The sequence below is a fragment of the Colias eurytheme genome, chromosome 30 (assembly GCF_061535395.1).
Source record: "Colias eurytheme isolate Ceu_HAF_F1 chromosome 30, ilColEury1 Martin Lab GWU primary, whole genome shotgun sequence".
Taxonomy (NCBI): Eukaryota; Metazoa; Arthropoda; class Insecta; order Lepidoptera; family Pieridae; genus Colias; species Colias eurytheme.
In genome coordinates, this window is record NC_143009.1 from 4,537,571 (window position 1) to 4,555,462 (window position 17,892).

The 17,892-nt window shown below is 32.0% G+C and overlaps 1 long non-coding RNA gene across 1 annotated transcript in view; it reads left to right on the forward strand.

The window, feature by feature from the left end:
* The window catches only part of LOC149895809 (uncharacterized), a 56,755-nt gene that overhangs the window by 18,412 nt on the left and 20,451 nt on the right, over nt 1–17,892 (forward strand). The window contains exon 2 of the long non-coding RNA XR_016458429.1: nt 1,728–1,758. This is a non-coding gene — a long non-coding RNA (uncharacterized LOC149895809). The remainder of the gene's footprint in view (nt 1–1,727; nt 1,759–17,892) is intronic.

The window sequence follows — 17,892 nt, forward strand, 5'->3', positions numbered from 1 at the left end:
TCGCCGATACATTACTACAAATATCGGTATCGGTATCGTATCGGCAAAATCATGTATCGTTACATCCCTAGTTATAAAGCTAACGATTTGTTTCTTTGTTTGAACGCACTAATCTCTTGAACTACTGGTCCGATTTGAAAAATTCTTTCGGTGTTCGATAGCCCATTTATCGAGGAAGGCTATTTCATCGCTAAGACCAACAGGAGCGGAGCACTGCGGGAAAAACCGCGGGGCACAGCTAGTTACTAATAAAATTCTTTCAAATATTACTAATACATTTCCTATTCATATAACTGACTATAATCCAGTAAAAGCAATCCTTGCTTGTTATCACAAAATTGTGAGACGCAACGGCGCCCTCAATGATATACTATCTGATACAGATAAGGTGACCGCCCGGTGGTGCCCCTGTATGCTTTGGCGTGAATTGTAGACCACCAAAACATTTTCTGTAAAACTAGCTTTCCGCCCGCGGCTTCGCCCGCTTTGAATCACTCTATTAAAAAACTGCAAAATCCGCTGTGTAGTTTTAAAGATTTAAGCATATATCTATCTTCTCTTCTTCTTATATATAAAAATGAATCGCAAAATGTGTTGGTAAGCGCATAACTCGAGAACGGCAGAACCGATTTCGATAATTCTTTTTTTATTATATTCCTTGAAGTACGAGGATGGTTTTTATGTAGAGAAAACGTAAATATGTACCACGGGCGAAGCCGGGGCGGACCGCTAGTAGAGATATATATTATACATTATATACGTTATACAGGGTGTCCCATTATTGGTATACTAAGCGCAAAGTGACATGTAGTTTTGCATACACTGATCACGTAAGTTTTGCTGTTTTTTCCTGAAAATCCATGTGATCTTCTCTAGCTTCGCGCAGCCGGCAAATACCGCTTCGCTAATGTGAGAATTTTGTCTATGAAAACATAATCTTAAACGATATCTCACGTGCGGGTGGCAAAGTTGGGCGGGTTGCTTGTTATGGGTGATATATATACATAGAGTTTTAAGAAATCATCTATTTGAAAAAAAATGCGTCTGGAATTTTATAAGTATTTTTACGTACTCAGCGTATGCCTAACTATAACCTCCTTTGAGCTTAGTATACCAACAGTGGGACACTCTGTATAGGGACAGAGAAGTCGACTTTGTTTTATACTATGTAGTGATGTTGCCCAGACTCGAGCACTCTAAAAAAGTTCTTCCAATGTAGAGCCAAGCGTCTAACTCTACACGTACTAACTCTACAAGCCCTAATGGCTGGTTCACACTTTGATTAGTGCGAGTGCAGGTGATTAGTGCAGGTGTTTAGTAACTACGTGTGGACAGCGACTTTCTCGGGTATCAAAATATATCTATACCAATTGCATCTATCATGCAAGGATAGTCATATCTCACACTAAATGTATGTTTGGCGTAAAATTTTTGGATATTTCCCGTTTTATTTTTAAAAAGTTATTGTGGTCATTTTACTCATTAGGTAAAGGGCTTTCGATAACAGTATAAAGTTTTTTGATATCTGCAAAAGTTACGGAGTAATCGCCTGTGCACACTTAACGATTACACCCTGTATACTAGATTCAGTTTCCTGTATAAAAAATATTAATCGAATGAACGAAAGATCAAACGGTTTTCTAGAGACGATTTTAGAGATTTAAACAGTAGTTTAGAGATTCCTATAAATGTATATTTTTCTATCTAAAATGTTTATTTTGTTACAGATTTGAGAATAAAGTACCTGTCATTGTAAAGGTAAGTTGTAATCCTAATTATATTAATTAGGATATATATTTTTTTTCTTATTAATAAGTTGATTTTCAAAAATGTAACACGAGTAATATCTATCTTAATGTTCCAAGTTATATACATTATCGTAAAAGATGTTACTGTCCCTATATAAATATGATAATGTTAATATATAGAGACATAAAAACTCTATAGATTATAATTATCTATATTAAAAAAATATAGATTAATATACAGGGTGTAATCGTTAAGTGTGCACAGGCGATTATTCCGTAATTATTGCAAATATCAAAAAACTTTAAACTGATATCGAAAGTAAGTAGGGTTTAAAGTTAATTTTTTTCGATATTTCTCATTTTATTTTTAAAAATTTATAACGGCCATTTTACTCATTAGGTTAAGTACTTTCGATATCAGTTTAAAGTTTTTTGATATTTGCAATAATTACGGAATAATCGCCTGTCGATTACACCCTGTATAGATAAAGTTTAAAAATAGGTACATTATCATTCTATATGTTATACTAGCTGTGCTCCGCGGTTACACCCGCATTGCTCTGCTCCTGTTGGTCTTAGCGTGATGTTATATAGCCTATAGCCTTCCTCGATAAATGGGCTATCTAACACCGAAAGAATTTTTCAAATTGGATCACTAGTTCCTGAGATAAGCGCGTTCAAACAAACAAACTCTTCAGCTTTATAATATTAAGTATAGATTCATCTAGGTAATAAACAACATTATATTTCATATTATTTATACACAAAACCGTGGGGCACAGCTAGTATGTCACGATTCGATAGTCCTCGGTCTACACACTATAATATTATAGTCTATGGTCTAAACTGTGTCGCCGCGTCATAAGTTGACTGACCGAGTGACGTAACAGTCTATTACAATTCTAATGTTTGCTCGTGTTTTGTAACGTGGAAACTGAAGTTATAGTTCATTCATTTTTTATTAAATTGTGAATATTTGAAGCTGTTTTAATTAGTTATTGCTATTTAGTAAATCATTTTTGCAAATAATGATTAAAATTTTTGGAAATAAAATTTGAGATTTAATTAATTTTGTTTATTTTCTTTGTGCCCTTTTTTAAATTTTGAAAGAAAGAAATAGTAAATATTTGAAAACTTTATCAGTATTTTTTTTGTTAATTTCACAATTAACAAAAAAATACTGGAAAAGTTTTCGAAAATTTATTATCATAGTGGAAAATTTTTGGACTTCAAATTATATCTATAAATACATTAATATAGCAACACGCAATTTACTGTTTAATCAGTGTAACTCATTTGAATACATTTCTTGCTAATACATTTTCTGCTCTATCGACATAACCAAAATAACCAAGCAAATTAAAACGCACAACCAATTTCAATTAAAACCCAACAAACCGTCCCAAACATCAATCGATACGAACAAAAGGCTGGCAACACTTAATAAAACTCCCTTGTCCCTACAATAAAAAACAAAGCGTTCCCTCCAAAAGTGTCTGTCAAAAATAAATCAAAATTAGAATGCGACGCCGCGCGCGCCCATTGGCCGTTACTTTTTTCTCCAAGTGGGGGAGCCATAGACTATATACTTCTAGGATAGATAATATAAACAGGTTATGAAAGGGCCCGTTTTTATGGTGATAGACCAATCGACAATGTTTATTTTTTGTAGCGAAGGTAGGGCTAGAGCAACTCGTTTTAGGTTGTTATGGTGTGATGCACTTTTGGTATATGGTATTATTATAATTAGAAAGTATTTAGCTAACATAAAAAAGCAATAAGAACTTTTTTAATGAAATTATAGAGTTGAATAATGAAGTATGAATCAATTAACTTATTGAAATGTAGGTTAGTAAAGAGATGACGCTTTCCTTGTGAATAAACAATAATTTACATCTTTCTGATATTTTTCTTTACGTGTATTATAAGGACTTTTCAAGGATTCCCAAAATATATTCTAATGGAAACTTTACATTATTTGAAAATATCTTTGCACGTGGAACATTGTAGTAAGGATTACATATTTGTATAGTAATGTAAAAATTATTATTTAGATATTATTTAGTTTTCATAATATAATATAACGTCTGTACGTATCTTTTAAACTACTGAACCGAATTTGACGAAACTGTTATTTTGTTACTGCAAATCCATACTAATATTATAAATGCGAAAGTAACTCTGTCTGTCTGTCTGTTACTCAATCACGCCTTAACTACTGAACCTATTTGCATGAAATTTGGTATAGAGATATTTTGATACCCGAGAAAGGACATAGGCCACTTTTTATTGCGAAATATGTACCACGGGCGAAGCCGGGGCGGACCGCTAGTGAATAATAAGTAGACATACATATTTTTAAAGACAGTTTGATTAACAAAGATATATTGAGCCTCCTATCATTTTTCAAATAATTAATTAATTAAAAAAGAATGTACAGCAACTTGATTATTAACAAAGTTCTCAGCATTTGCTGTCCAACACATCAGACTGATTATCACGTTACACAGCACAAAAGTCACGTTTCAGCAAAAAATATGTTTAAGAAAATATCGAATATTGATGTATTTAGAACACCTAGATACATTATCAGTGATTACTGATACGCTGATAACAGCAAGGTCGTTATAATTTGCATATGACACTTCTATCGGTATCTATATGATTGTTTATCTAATTATTTTACACTAGCCACTCGCCCCGGCCCCGCCCGAAAAGCTAAATAAACTTTAGCCTATGTTACTTACAAATTATAGCTTTCTATTTGTGAAAACATCATTGAAATCTGTCCAGTCATTTTGGTGCCTAGAAATAAACAAAAAAAAAGTTCTGGCTTTTCTCACAAACCTTCACATTTATTATATTAGTAAGATCAGAAGTTTTATTTTTTGTTTGTACCAAATAACTTTAAAAGTGCTGGACCGATTTTGAAAATTATATCACCAGCATCAAGCTACGTTATTCCTGAATGAATTTAGCTTTAATTTTTTATTAATTTCTCTTGTCAATGTGGACAAAGCCGGGGTGAAGAACTAGTATAAACTAAACAAAGCATTTTAAACTGTGTAAGTTAGACTATACCATCCCGCGGCTTCGCTCGCGTGGTGGTACTTGGATAAAAAGTAGCCTATGTGCTAATCTACTTGACTATAATCTATCTCTGTACCAAATTTCATACAAATCCGATAAGCCGTTTTTGCGTGACAATAACAAACATAATAAACTTTAGTATTTAAAATAGTATAGTAGTAAATAGCAAATTTCTAATTGTAAAGAATTTTTGGCAAACGTACAAAAATGCTACACCAAATGTGATTTTATTTGCACAGAGAATTGCTTTGGAATTCCTTTTCATGGTTAATGGATGTTTAATGATATGATATAGCGTAAGAGCTAGTGAAGGATTTTTATATCTTAAAAATATAGAATATTTTTTATATTATTGTAATTTTTTTCTTAAAGAGTAATGCAAAGTAGGAAAATATAAATTGTCTGTACCCGTGGTTTCGTCTGTGTGAGATAATATTTTTTAAGGGCAGATTAAATTGTTTTTTAAAATAAAATTTATCAAATTTGTCCAATATAGCTCCTGTTTATAGCCTAATTTTAATACTTATCCAACGGTTAGCTATCAAAGTCTTATCAAAATCGTTTCAATAGTTTCGGATATTAAATGAATATTCATTTTATACCTACACAGAAACCACAAACAAAAGCGTTTAATAGAACGTGGCATGAATTTGAATTTTATCCAATAAATCACTGTCTGTCTGTTTGACTGAATATATAAAATAGTTATATTTGCATTTTCCTTCATGTATCTATTTTAGTTATTACTTATTATTGTTCGGTTAATCATTAATTATTATTATAAGTAAGTACTTACGGTTAATATATTTAATTTATTTTGTTAAAAATATGTAATTTGAATTATGAATGCCATAAAAAAATATGTTATTTTTACATTACAAACAAACAATTGAATTTTGTTCACGTATCGGTCAATTAAGGAAAGCTGGCATGTTCACAGTACTCACACTTATGCAATTTCACTTACAGTATGTTCAAAAATAAATGCGACTCTAGTTTCATTTTAGACTTGAATTGTAAAATGGGTGCGTTGTAGATAAATATATGCAAATATAATTATGAAAGCTCTCATAATTTACCTGTAAAATTATAATTTAAAAGTAAATCAATTGATGAAGTTAATTATTTATTCTAATAATAATCAATTGGATAAAAGTATTAATAATTATTCAATTATCAAATAATAATTAAATTTCAGGTCATAAAAACAATACAAATAACACGTGCGCTCACTCCCAACATACACCAGGGCCAATCCCTTCCAAAATGATAAAAACCTAAAAAAAATAGAAGTAGGATGAAACCCATTAGAAAAGGAGAAGAATATTTTTGAAAAAGAAATAAAAAACCAATAACTTGGTTTTTTGAATATTTCACCTAAATTTTGAGGTTAATGTTATTAGAAATGAGTCAGTGTAATAATCTACTTTTGGTTCTAATTGAATATATTTTTCCTCATGTTCTCGCGTCTTTCTCCAAACGTCACTAAACATATCCAGACTAATAGCATTTGCTTCCTTTCTAAATAATTCTTCCACAGTTTTCAAGTTAAAGTTCACATTTTGTGATGCTACTTTCCCTTTAATTATGCCCCATATAGTAACTCTATTCGGTTGAGTTCTGGATGGTGGAAGGCGCAATACACTATGTCCATGATCTTTGAGGATTGCATCAAGTAGGTAAAAATGGTGTATAGTTTGGCTTATTTTTTTAATAATGTGATAACTCTGATTATTAATTAGTAATTTGATTTTTGAAAAAAAAAATGCCGATTTTAGTCAAAATTTATATTTTTCTAACAAGATCCTTATCATCCAAATTTCCACCTTGGTGAGAAAAATTGACATTTCTAATGAAAATGAACAAAAAATTAAATGATTTTATTAAATACTGTAAAATATTCTTCCATTTACTGTATCACAAAATTCTTCATAGATTTTTAGATATTCGTACTACACCAATTACATCACCCTGTATTTATAAACAATTGCAAAATATGACACATACATAGGCCGGGAGATACTGACTATGCCCGGTACAAATGGTTGAATTGTTTTTTTTAAATCAACGCATTCACGTCGGTATGGCGGACTGTAAGTCACATCGTCAAAGTATGGCATGACACTACCGCCTACATCTTTTTTAAGGGCTATCGGTAAATTCTAAAATTTTTGTGTTACAAATCGTTGGACTTTCGCTATTTATCCGACGAGTGTGACTAACGCCCACGCGACTAGTCCGCCGGTACCAGCGTTCTGACCATCATTTTTCTATTTGTCATTGCGTACTAAGACCCCTCTAGACCGCCATCCTGTTACAAATGACCCGAAATTTTGTGTAAGTATCTCCCGGCCTAACATGTGCAATGTGTAAATGTGTTGACGTTCCAGCTCTTCTTAATATACCGTGTGACAGTCTAAGAGCTAGACAAAGATTTATTATCGCACTTGTATAGTTTAAGAGAAGATGACACAAATCGATATAGTGAATATCTATATATGTATATAAAACTCAAAAGTGACTGATATAGTGATCTATCAACGCACAGCCCAAACCACTGGACGTATCGGGCTGAAATTTGGCATGCAGGTAGATGTTAAGACGTAGGCATCCGCTAAGAAAGGATTTCCCGAAATTCTAGCGGGAACGGGGAAAACAGGGATGCACGTACAAAGTCGTGGGCGGAAGCTAGTATTAATAAAATTTTCTTAAAAAAATGTTTCTTTTTTGCTGTCACATATGACATTATATGTATTTTTATAGATATCTATGTGAATATATTCAATTATTACTTCTAAATGTCTGATCAGATGGAGTATTTCGAATTGTGAAGCTATACCTATTTAAAAGTTTTATAGAAATGTGGTTATTACTTACCTACGTTGGTGTTCATAGTGTACATGATTTGAAACCAGAAAGTGAAAATGTTTGGTGCTCTTTAACATGAAATTACTGAACCGATTTTAATGAAATTTGACCTGCAAGAAGATAACAGAAGCAATTTAAAAGTAGTTAAGTAGGTAAGTAACAAAATATGTATATATTTTAATAGATTGAATAGGTTACAAAATAGAAATAAAAACACTCTAGATTCATTACAATATTTATTACGATTATTCAACATGTCAAGCCAGGGAGAAAAGTTAGTATTGTAATCAAAGACTAGCTGAATCACGTGACTTCGTCTGCTCTATATTTTCACATTTTTCATTGCTGCTCCGGGTCTATTGGTCTTGACTCTTGATGTTATGTGGCTTCGATAAATGGACCATCCAGAAAATATTGTCAATTTATAGTAGTTCCTGAGATTAGCTCGATCAAACAAACAAATTCTTCAGCTTTATAAGAAACTATATTAAATATTTATATTACAGAAAAGAGCCATACCTACGCTCTGTATATAATTTGCGTGCTCGAGACTCGCTAAGAGATCTCTTTAAGAATACTGGTATCCTCACTGTACCATCACAGTATATATATTTAATATATTTTGTATGTACACAATAACGCTTACTTACATACAAAAGTGGTAGATATACATTGTTATGGCACATGAAACAGAAATAAAATTGAAATGCCATTTTTCCGGCTAGCTAAAGTAAAAATTCATTTATGGGTCAAGGTATACGCTTTTACAACAGAATTCCTCATAATATTAAAGAGTTTAGTAGTTCTAAATTTAAAACTTATATAAAAAATGTACTAGTTCAGAGAGCCTATTACAGTATTAAGGAATATATGGACGATAAAAACATAAAAACCCATGGAGGGTTGTCGCGTAAAAACCACAGGACAGTTCTTTGGCATATTATGATACTGGATGCTATATAATATGTATTTTGTAAATTTAAATTGTAATATTGACATGATTAAAAAGAGCAACTATGGAGTTTCTTGCCGGTTCTTCTCCGTAGATACTGCTTTCAGAATCGGTGGTAAATGTTGAAAATATGTAATGACTAATGACGTTTCAAAAGTGCTTCTAGAAGAAGTCTAATTGAATAAATAAATGTTTGAGTTTGAATTACGTACTACTAAGTTTTAACATTTTATATGACTGCGGATGTACGCCCCATGCCCCAGTCTGGACCCTGTCTACATCAACGTATTTCGTGAAATCTAGAAGATTTTGCGGGTCAACGACCCGAGAATTGAATTCTGCCTGGATTTCGATAGTCAGCTGCTAGACTGGGATGGATATAGTGTACTGTGCGAGTGCGAGAGGGAGGGTCTAAGGCTTCCTATGTCTGGGCGTCTCGGTGGTGTACGGTGATACTTGGAGCGAGAACTAGGTTGTTAAATCGCTTGAGCGATTTTGTGTTTTTTGTTACGTAGGATAAGGTACAATTTTCTGTGATATTATTAAGAGGAATTGATTGTAAATGTTTGTAATGGATAAACTTGAAAACAATTTTTTTCAAAAGTAAGACTCTACATTATTTGTGAGTGACGTAGGACATAAATTTTCATTTGTTTTCCGTTATCAAAACAGGTGAAGCCAGATCGAAATACAAGTCACAAATAAGTAACAATATATTATTATCTAGTATGATGTGCTACCTGAAGGCTCTTCGTATACTCTGTAATATTGTTTCAATGCAGACGGGGAAAATCATGTAATTTCATTTTGATACAATAATTGTGGGTGTCGAGTGTGTGTTCCATCGCGATACGAGCAGGAGGAAATTTTTTGAAAAAAAAAAAAATATTTTTAAATTTAAATTTTATTAAAAAATCATACATCAGAGCGTGATGTGTGAACACTCCATGTTCCCACAACACAATGCGATTGTCAAGTGAATCAAAATTATACCTACCGATCCTAAGAATTATTGATATATAATATTCACTTTTAAATATCCACATTCCACTTATCGTGGCTTATCTAGCGAGTTATTACGAAGAACATTGCTTTATCAATATGTATGATAATAATTTGACTTTCATACCACCTGAGTGTCATTTCTAGGTGAAGGTCGGAAATATAGGTCATGTATAATCTATGTATTTATGTATAATCTTGTCATTGCTATGTATCGTGATAGTTTTATTGGATTAGCGGAAAATCCATACTAATATTATAAATGCGAAAGTAACTCTGTCTGTCTGTCTGTTACTCAATCACGCCTGAACTACTGAACCAATTTGCATGAAATTTGGTATAGAGATAGTTTGATACCCGAGAAAGGACATAGGATAGGTTTTATCTCGGAAATCCTACGGGAACGGGTTTTTCTCTGAAAACGCGGGCGAAGCCGCGGGCGGAAAGCTAGTAGAAAATATATTGCATATTTTACCATTTTATTAGTTTTATCATAAATCTTGAATATAATTATTAATAAAGAAACCTTATTACTCTTATATACAAAAAATGAGTAAGCTTAAAAACATGGTTGATAAATACGATCAAAAATTGTCAAATAATATAATATAAGAGTGTCCCAAACGGGCCATCGACCGTAGCTGTTGGTGGCCAGCGACAGCCACCACATTTTTTCATATTATATTTTTATTATTTTAGTGTTAATTATGTATTGGAAGCAATAGGCTATTTGACAAGGTTTTGAAAACTGTCTCAAATTATTAAGATACGTTTATAGAGCACACAAAATACATGTTTCTTAATTTTTTGTAGTTATTCATTGAGAAAATGGAAAATAAAAACATGATATTCAAATACGCCGCCAAAACACAATTTTGAAGAATATGGCGTCTCGCGACCATGGTGACGTCACAGCGGCGTAAACATCAACTTGCTCCTAGCACTTATTGTTCGTTTTTGTTTTAATTATAGTATAATTAAGTTAATCTGTTTAAAAACCAGAAAATGAGTTCTTATAGGTGGTGTGTAGTTCCTGGATGCAGAAATACAACTATTAAAACCCCTGACAAACTATTTATATGTGCTCCAAAAGATATAAAAATGCGTAGAAAGTGGTTGCAGTTAGCTCGCAGAAATCCAAGTGATATTAGATATATCAATTAAAACAGTTATATTTTTTTGTGAAGACCACTTCTATGTAAGTATGGAATACCTAGTAGGCAGTTTATTTTATTTGTAATACATAGTATAAATCGTCTCATTACTTACCTGCTTGAGGTAAGATAATGATATATATAAATTGATGATGACGTGTTTGTATTGATATTGAAAATAATCAATACAAACACGTCAATCCTATAAACTGGATGGCTGAAATGAAAAATAAAGGACTTAATCTAAAAAATGTATAGGTACTTCATAATTATTGTGCTATTGTGATTCATGTTTGTAGGTACAATTAACTAAAAAGGTAATGAATGACGATTGAAATATTAACTTACATAGCTGTTTTCACATTTCTCAATTGAGGAGCGTAAAAATCTTGGTTGTTTTTAAAGAACATGCCAACCATTATAGCACAGTATTACAATATTATTTCCTAATTATAGCGTCCACTTTAGGTAGATTTCTACTGTCTGCTTTTTCGAAATTAGGTTCCATGACAAACAAAAATAACACATAAAGAACAAAACTGATTACAGACACCTTGAATCACAAGAAATAAGTTATACAAGAAACAAAACCAAAAGCGAAATTCAGCAACGACGTGAGTAAACGTTGGGATCACTTGTTATTTACGCCGCTGTGACGTCATGGCAGATGCAGCCAATCATGGATGTTTTCGGTCACGTGGTCATTTTAAAAAATATGATGTTTTTTCTCGACGATTTATAAATAAATAAGTTATTATTTATATCATTTATTAATTTAAATCGCTTCAAAAACCTTATATATATATGGATTACACAAAAAAGTAATTTATTTTTTATACTGTCAAATAGCCTATTGTTTTTGTTTATGAAATGAAATGAAATGAAAATTCTTTATTGCTTATAAATAAATACAAATGCAAAAGCACACAACACATAATATAAAGCAAGCAGAAGGCGGCCTTATCGCTAGGCAGCGATCTCTGCCAGGCAACCCTTAAAATATAGGAAAAACACAAAAGCAAAAAGTGGGTGAGCAAAAACAAGGCAATGCGAAAAAGGAAAACTAAATAAAATATTCTATTAAGACACATAATACGTTATACATATTTAAATACACTATCTAAACATATATAAATAAAAATAAAATATATATATATATAAATATAAACAATATATATAATATATATTATAAATATATATAATAAAAAATACATAAAAAATAAATAAATATCATGATAAAGTACATCAAATAAAATAATTACATAGTTTAATATATTTATAATATAGGTATACTGTATATGTCATAATTATACGTACATATAGGTATAAATATAAGCTGGACACATCTAGTTTAAGTAACAAAATTATATAACTAACGAGACAGCTAAATTAGAACTAAGAAAGAGACATGAAATGATGTTTTACTAAAATTTTAAAAGAATTTAAATTTTGGGCTCGTCTGACATTTATGGGAAGAGAATTCCACAATTGATTGGAATTCTCTTCCAATCAATTGTGGAATACTTTTAAATTCTTTTATTGTTTAATTATCATATAAACTCGATTTTAACTCAATCTAAACGAAAATAATAATTAATTCAAACTTTGTACGCTTATCAATAACAAGCATCGTGGGCAATACAACAATTTCATCAGTTTAAGGCTTATACATGCGCTAATAACCTTGACCATACTTGACGGATCTCAAACCTCTCCCGCTGCACCTTCTTTTTTCCTCGCATTTTGTATTTAAAAAGATACTAATCAGTGAAACAAAATATCCTCGTCAGGGAATGTTGTGTAACTGATAATTTATTAAACATAAAATTTTCAGAGCTCTAAGTCAGCAGGTTACGAAGTTTATAGAGTATTTGCGGAAAAATCGATGACCACGGCACATTTTTTTTCTAGAAATCTATTAACTTTGGAAAAAAGTCCTCGCGAGCAATTAAAGATCAAAGACCATCCTATTTTATATATTTTTTTCGGTATTGTGCTTTATGTTGTACCAGACTTTATAGAGGTTGAACATAGTCGAAATTGCCGGGTAGCGCCTTAAGCGTGTTTTTTGAACTATAGTATATAATTATCGGTTCTGTGACTAGTATACATTCGTAATTTGAAGTGCATACTATGTAAAAAACATTAATACAATAAGAATGTTTTAATGTCGTATTATTTTAATTTTCTATCCTATTTCGATAAAATCGCTTCAACTAGCAACACACAGTAGACGCTCAGTCGATCCGGTCGTTCACCCAAGGCTTTACCGCGACACGAAAGTTCAATATTATTTATATGTATGTCTGTCTGTTACATGCAATTTGTTCCCGCTACTGTTTCTTTTTGTGATAGCGTAGTTTAGATTTTGGTGCAGGTTCTATTTATTGTTCAAGAGGCTAGTTTATATGACTTATAGTTTAAAATAAATATTATTTTTGGCAAGATTTGTAAGTTTCTAGGTTTTTTATTGATTACTAGATTTCCGCCCGCGGCTTCGCCCGCGTTTTCAAAGGAAAACCCGCATAGTTCCCGTTCCCGTGGGATTTCCGGGATAAAACCTATCCTATGTGTTAATCCAAGTTACCTTCTATATGTGTGCTAAATTTCATTGTAATCGGTTCAGTAGTTTTTACGTGAAAGAGTAACAAACATCCATACATCCATACATCCATACAAACTTTCGCCTTTATAATAGTATTAAGATTAAGATTCTTTTAAATACTAATAATTGTGAAATTTATTAGTTGATAGTTCTTAGTGCAATGACTATGCGTTCCTATTTAGATATAGTTAACAAGGGGTTAACTTTATTGTTTAAGTATTGCAAGGAAAAGTAATTTCCTTGCGTTTTCTTTACTTTATGTCGTCTGTATTGCATTTGTGAATGGTCCCAAGTTTGAAATTGATCAGACAATGCTATTACTACGAGATGTTTGGTATATTTACATACAAGAGTAATTAATTTTGAATTCCGATTTTAAGATTAGATACAGGAATAAGGCTTTCATCTGAAGATTTTAGCGAGAAATAAGATATAATTTTTTAATCTGGTGTCATTCGTGCTACGGTGTGAACTAAAGGTACTTACAATAATAATAACCTTATTTCGATACTTATAAAAAATTAAATAACTCCCTAATAAAAACCAATGATTTTTTAGGATTTTGTTACAAAATGTGTTTATTTTTGAGAAGATAATAAAAGAATCTGTTCGCTTAGTCCTGTCTTTTTACTAAACTACACATTTTACGATACAGTAAGTTAAGAATTGGAAATACAGACGATTACGTGTAAAATTAAAATAGAAGTTATTCCACTGGAATATGATAATTGTCATTTAGGAAACCATTGGAGTGGGTAATAAGGGTTAGATGCATTTCACGTCGGTTTCATTGATCGATTTTCGGGCACGCAGATTATTAGCTTACTCTACTAGTATGTATTTCTGGTCCTTCTTTGTTACTGCAGGGATGTTTAAATGTCATCGAAAACAGTTCATCCGTTTTGTATGATTCGTTACAATCTTACAAACTTCACGAAACCAGAATAAACTAGCCAATTTTCTAAATTTCTTAGACAGATCATTTTGCCTTTGTTCTGTGAATAAAATCATGACACAATCCTGGTTATAAGTTTTTTTTAAATTTAAGACCTATAAATCCAGTAATTTTCGTAAATTGCATAGACAATATCAACACCATCTTATTTCTAACTAGCTTTTCGCCCGCGTCTTCGCCCGCGTTTTCAAAGGAAAATCCGCATATTTCCCGTTCCCGTGGGATTTCCGAGATAAAACCTATCCTATGTGTTAATCCAAGTTACCTTCTATATGTGTGCTAAATTTCATTATAATCGGTTCAGTAGTTTATGCGTGAAAACCATACATACAAACCTTTCCTCCTTATAATATTAGTATACTTAGATTAGTATAGAAGTATAGACAAGTAGGTAATATTAACATTTTCATAATATACTTACACAGATGCTCTATTTTTTCGTATTGATATATTTTAACAGGAGAGTATAAAAAGTGGTTATAAAAATGATATCAATTTCCTACTAGCCTTTAACTTCCACTATAGTTTTACGGTTAGGAAACTCGATTAGGAATAAAATAGTCTCTTACATTAAATAATAACTGCGTGTGTATTTTTTGGTTTTATAGTTTTACCTATATTAAGTGTCATGAAAAAAAAAGTTACTCATAATAAACATACAATCCTAAACTTATCGATATAATTAATTTATAACGTAACTTAAACCCTAAAAAAACATTAAACTTTTCATTTGAATCGTTAGATTCCGATAATTAAATACAAAGCTAATGTTAATGACAAACAATCTAGATACAGCTCGAAATAAAGTAACCAGCTTAGATTGCACGCACAAACGCGCACATAGCAACAGCGTAATTTAACAACACCCCACTTTTGTCTTACCTCACCAAGGCCTTTGACACGGTTGCACCCCAAAATAGTGCATATTATCAAGGCAATACGCTTCAAAATCGCGATGTATTCAACGCATTTCACTTACAAGCATAAAACTGGTCGGAGAATAATTGATAAGCGAGCAAGTCTCGATTTTTGTTTGTTTTTTTCGTGCGGAGTCTCGCAAGGCGCTGTACTGGGCCCAGTTTATTCGACCTTGGTACTTAGGGTTGGAAGGAGATAGTCAATTAATAACATTAATGATAATATTTTTTGTTGGTTGGTTTTTAAACGGTTTGAGCTTTGTCACGTACGAGCTTTCTGTACATAGTCTGCCTTAGAATTTTCTTTATACTATAGGTTAGTATTATAGAAATAGTTACAATACTATTCGGAAGTTTTCTTGTTATATATCAAATATATTTATTAATATATAATATCAAATATATATATAAATATATAAATACATAATATCAAATATATTTATTTCATATTACTTAAAATATAGTTTTAACAAGTGGCAATTGTCACCCCTGAATCCTTATTACATTCATCTGTCGTTCAGACTTGTATAAAAAATACTTTTCAACGTCATTTCGAAGCACAACTAATACTGATAAGCTTTCATTGAAAGTCTAACAATTATCAGCATTAATGGTTTCTTGTTTAGGTTCATTTATATTTAACTAGATTTCCGCCCGCGGCTTCGCCCGCGCAGTCAAAGAAAAACCCGCATAGTTCCCGTTCCCGTGGGATTTCCGGGTTTGCGTCATTTTCCCGGGATAAAAAGTAGCCTATGTCCTTTCTCGGGTATCAAAATTGTATCTCCATACCAATCATAAAAATTGGATCAGTAGTTTAGGCGTGATTGAGTAACAGACAGACAGACAGACAGAGTTACTTTCGCATTTATAATATTAGTATGGATTCCTTCTGTTCTTCGTCCCATACTAACTTATACTAGTGTAGTTACCAGGGGCCTTAGACAAAGTAACGGCAAAAAGGCAAAAATGTATGGGATTAACATACGCCGCGTTAGATCACGTGGTCTATCTAATGTCAATCCCATACATTTTTCCTTTTCTAACTTCGTTATCGTTTTTTAATTGTTACTTTGTCTAAGGCCCCTGTTCTTCGTCCCATACTAACTTATCACTTATGCTAGTGTAACTCCATACACAAGCTCCAGACGATTCAGTCGCGGTTAGATACAAAGTATACTACTTGTATACTTTGTTAATTAATTCACAGAATCAGTGTTAGAAAGTATACGCGATTATTACGCAAAAGTCGTGTGCATTTCCTAGAACTTTATAAAAAAACTAGTGGTCCGCCCCGGCTTCGCCCGTGGTAACTACATGTTTAAACTATCCTATCTCTCAAGTTGGATCGAACTGCACATGGTGTGCGAATTTTATTATAATCGGTTAAGTGGTTTAGGAGTCCATTGAGGACAAACATTGTGACACGAGATTTATATATATTAAGATAAATAAAAATCATTTATTTGTTTCTGAATAACACAGTGTACAATAAGTTTTGAATACAGTAAAAATTGCATATTATAATAAGGGGCACTTAATAGAGATACACTAGTCCCCACACTAGGATCCCCTGTGTTGTGGGAAACTAGTCTCTTCCGATGTTACAGAAATATATTTTAATTTTTAAAAAAATATATTTTTATTTCTAAAAAAAGAAGAAACAAATAAAATATTTAACAAACTCCATTGTATGTGTGAGTGACTTTATTCTGCTACCCAACTTGAAACTATACAGTGTTAGAACACTAGTTTTGGCCTTGTATATTTTCCAAATACGCGTCGTGGTTTACTCAAGTGACAGCCCAAGCTGAGGTTCGTGATCCCCGTCAAGGGACGCCCTTGCGCATGTCGCTACCAGGGTGAACCTGGTACTCCCACGCGTTCGCGATAAGATGCAGCAGCCCTTCTGGCTTACATCGCGAGACACCACACAAAAAATGATTTATCAAAATCGGTACAGTCGTTCAGGTGTGATACCGTAAAAAAAATTTACTTTGTTGAATATTATTTTTAAAATCTAACAAGTGAGGTATCGAAATAAAGTATTATAGATCAATTCTATAAGAAAAAATTGTCTGATGAGTTCTGATTTTTTTCCAATGATTCTTTTGAATGTTCTATTAAGGGCCGATTTTTCAATGCTTGGATAAAACTTATCCGTCCAATAAAGTTTTACACGATAATGTTAAAATGTCACGTAAACTGTCAAATACGGGCAATTAAAATACGTTTTTAAAATGGTAGTTTTATACATTATTCGACGAATAAGTTTTATCCAAGCATTGAAAAATCGGCCCTAAGTTATTCTAAAGTGAAACTTATCAATAAACTATGATTTCATCGTTAGTCCTGTTTTATTCCCACTGCAGAAATACCTTTAAATAAATAAAAATATATTTATTTCAAAACCATACAATTACAAAATAAACAAAGCCATAGTCTCGTACAGCGTACTAGACTACAACAATGTCTTTATTAAATGTCTTTAAGTGTCTTTATTAAATGAAGTTATACCTGAAACTAATGCAAAACAAATAAGTGTTGGAAGATAACAAATTAATAGATTTTTAAACAAAATATAAACTAATCAAACAGTTTAAA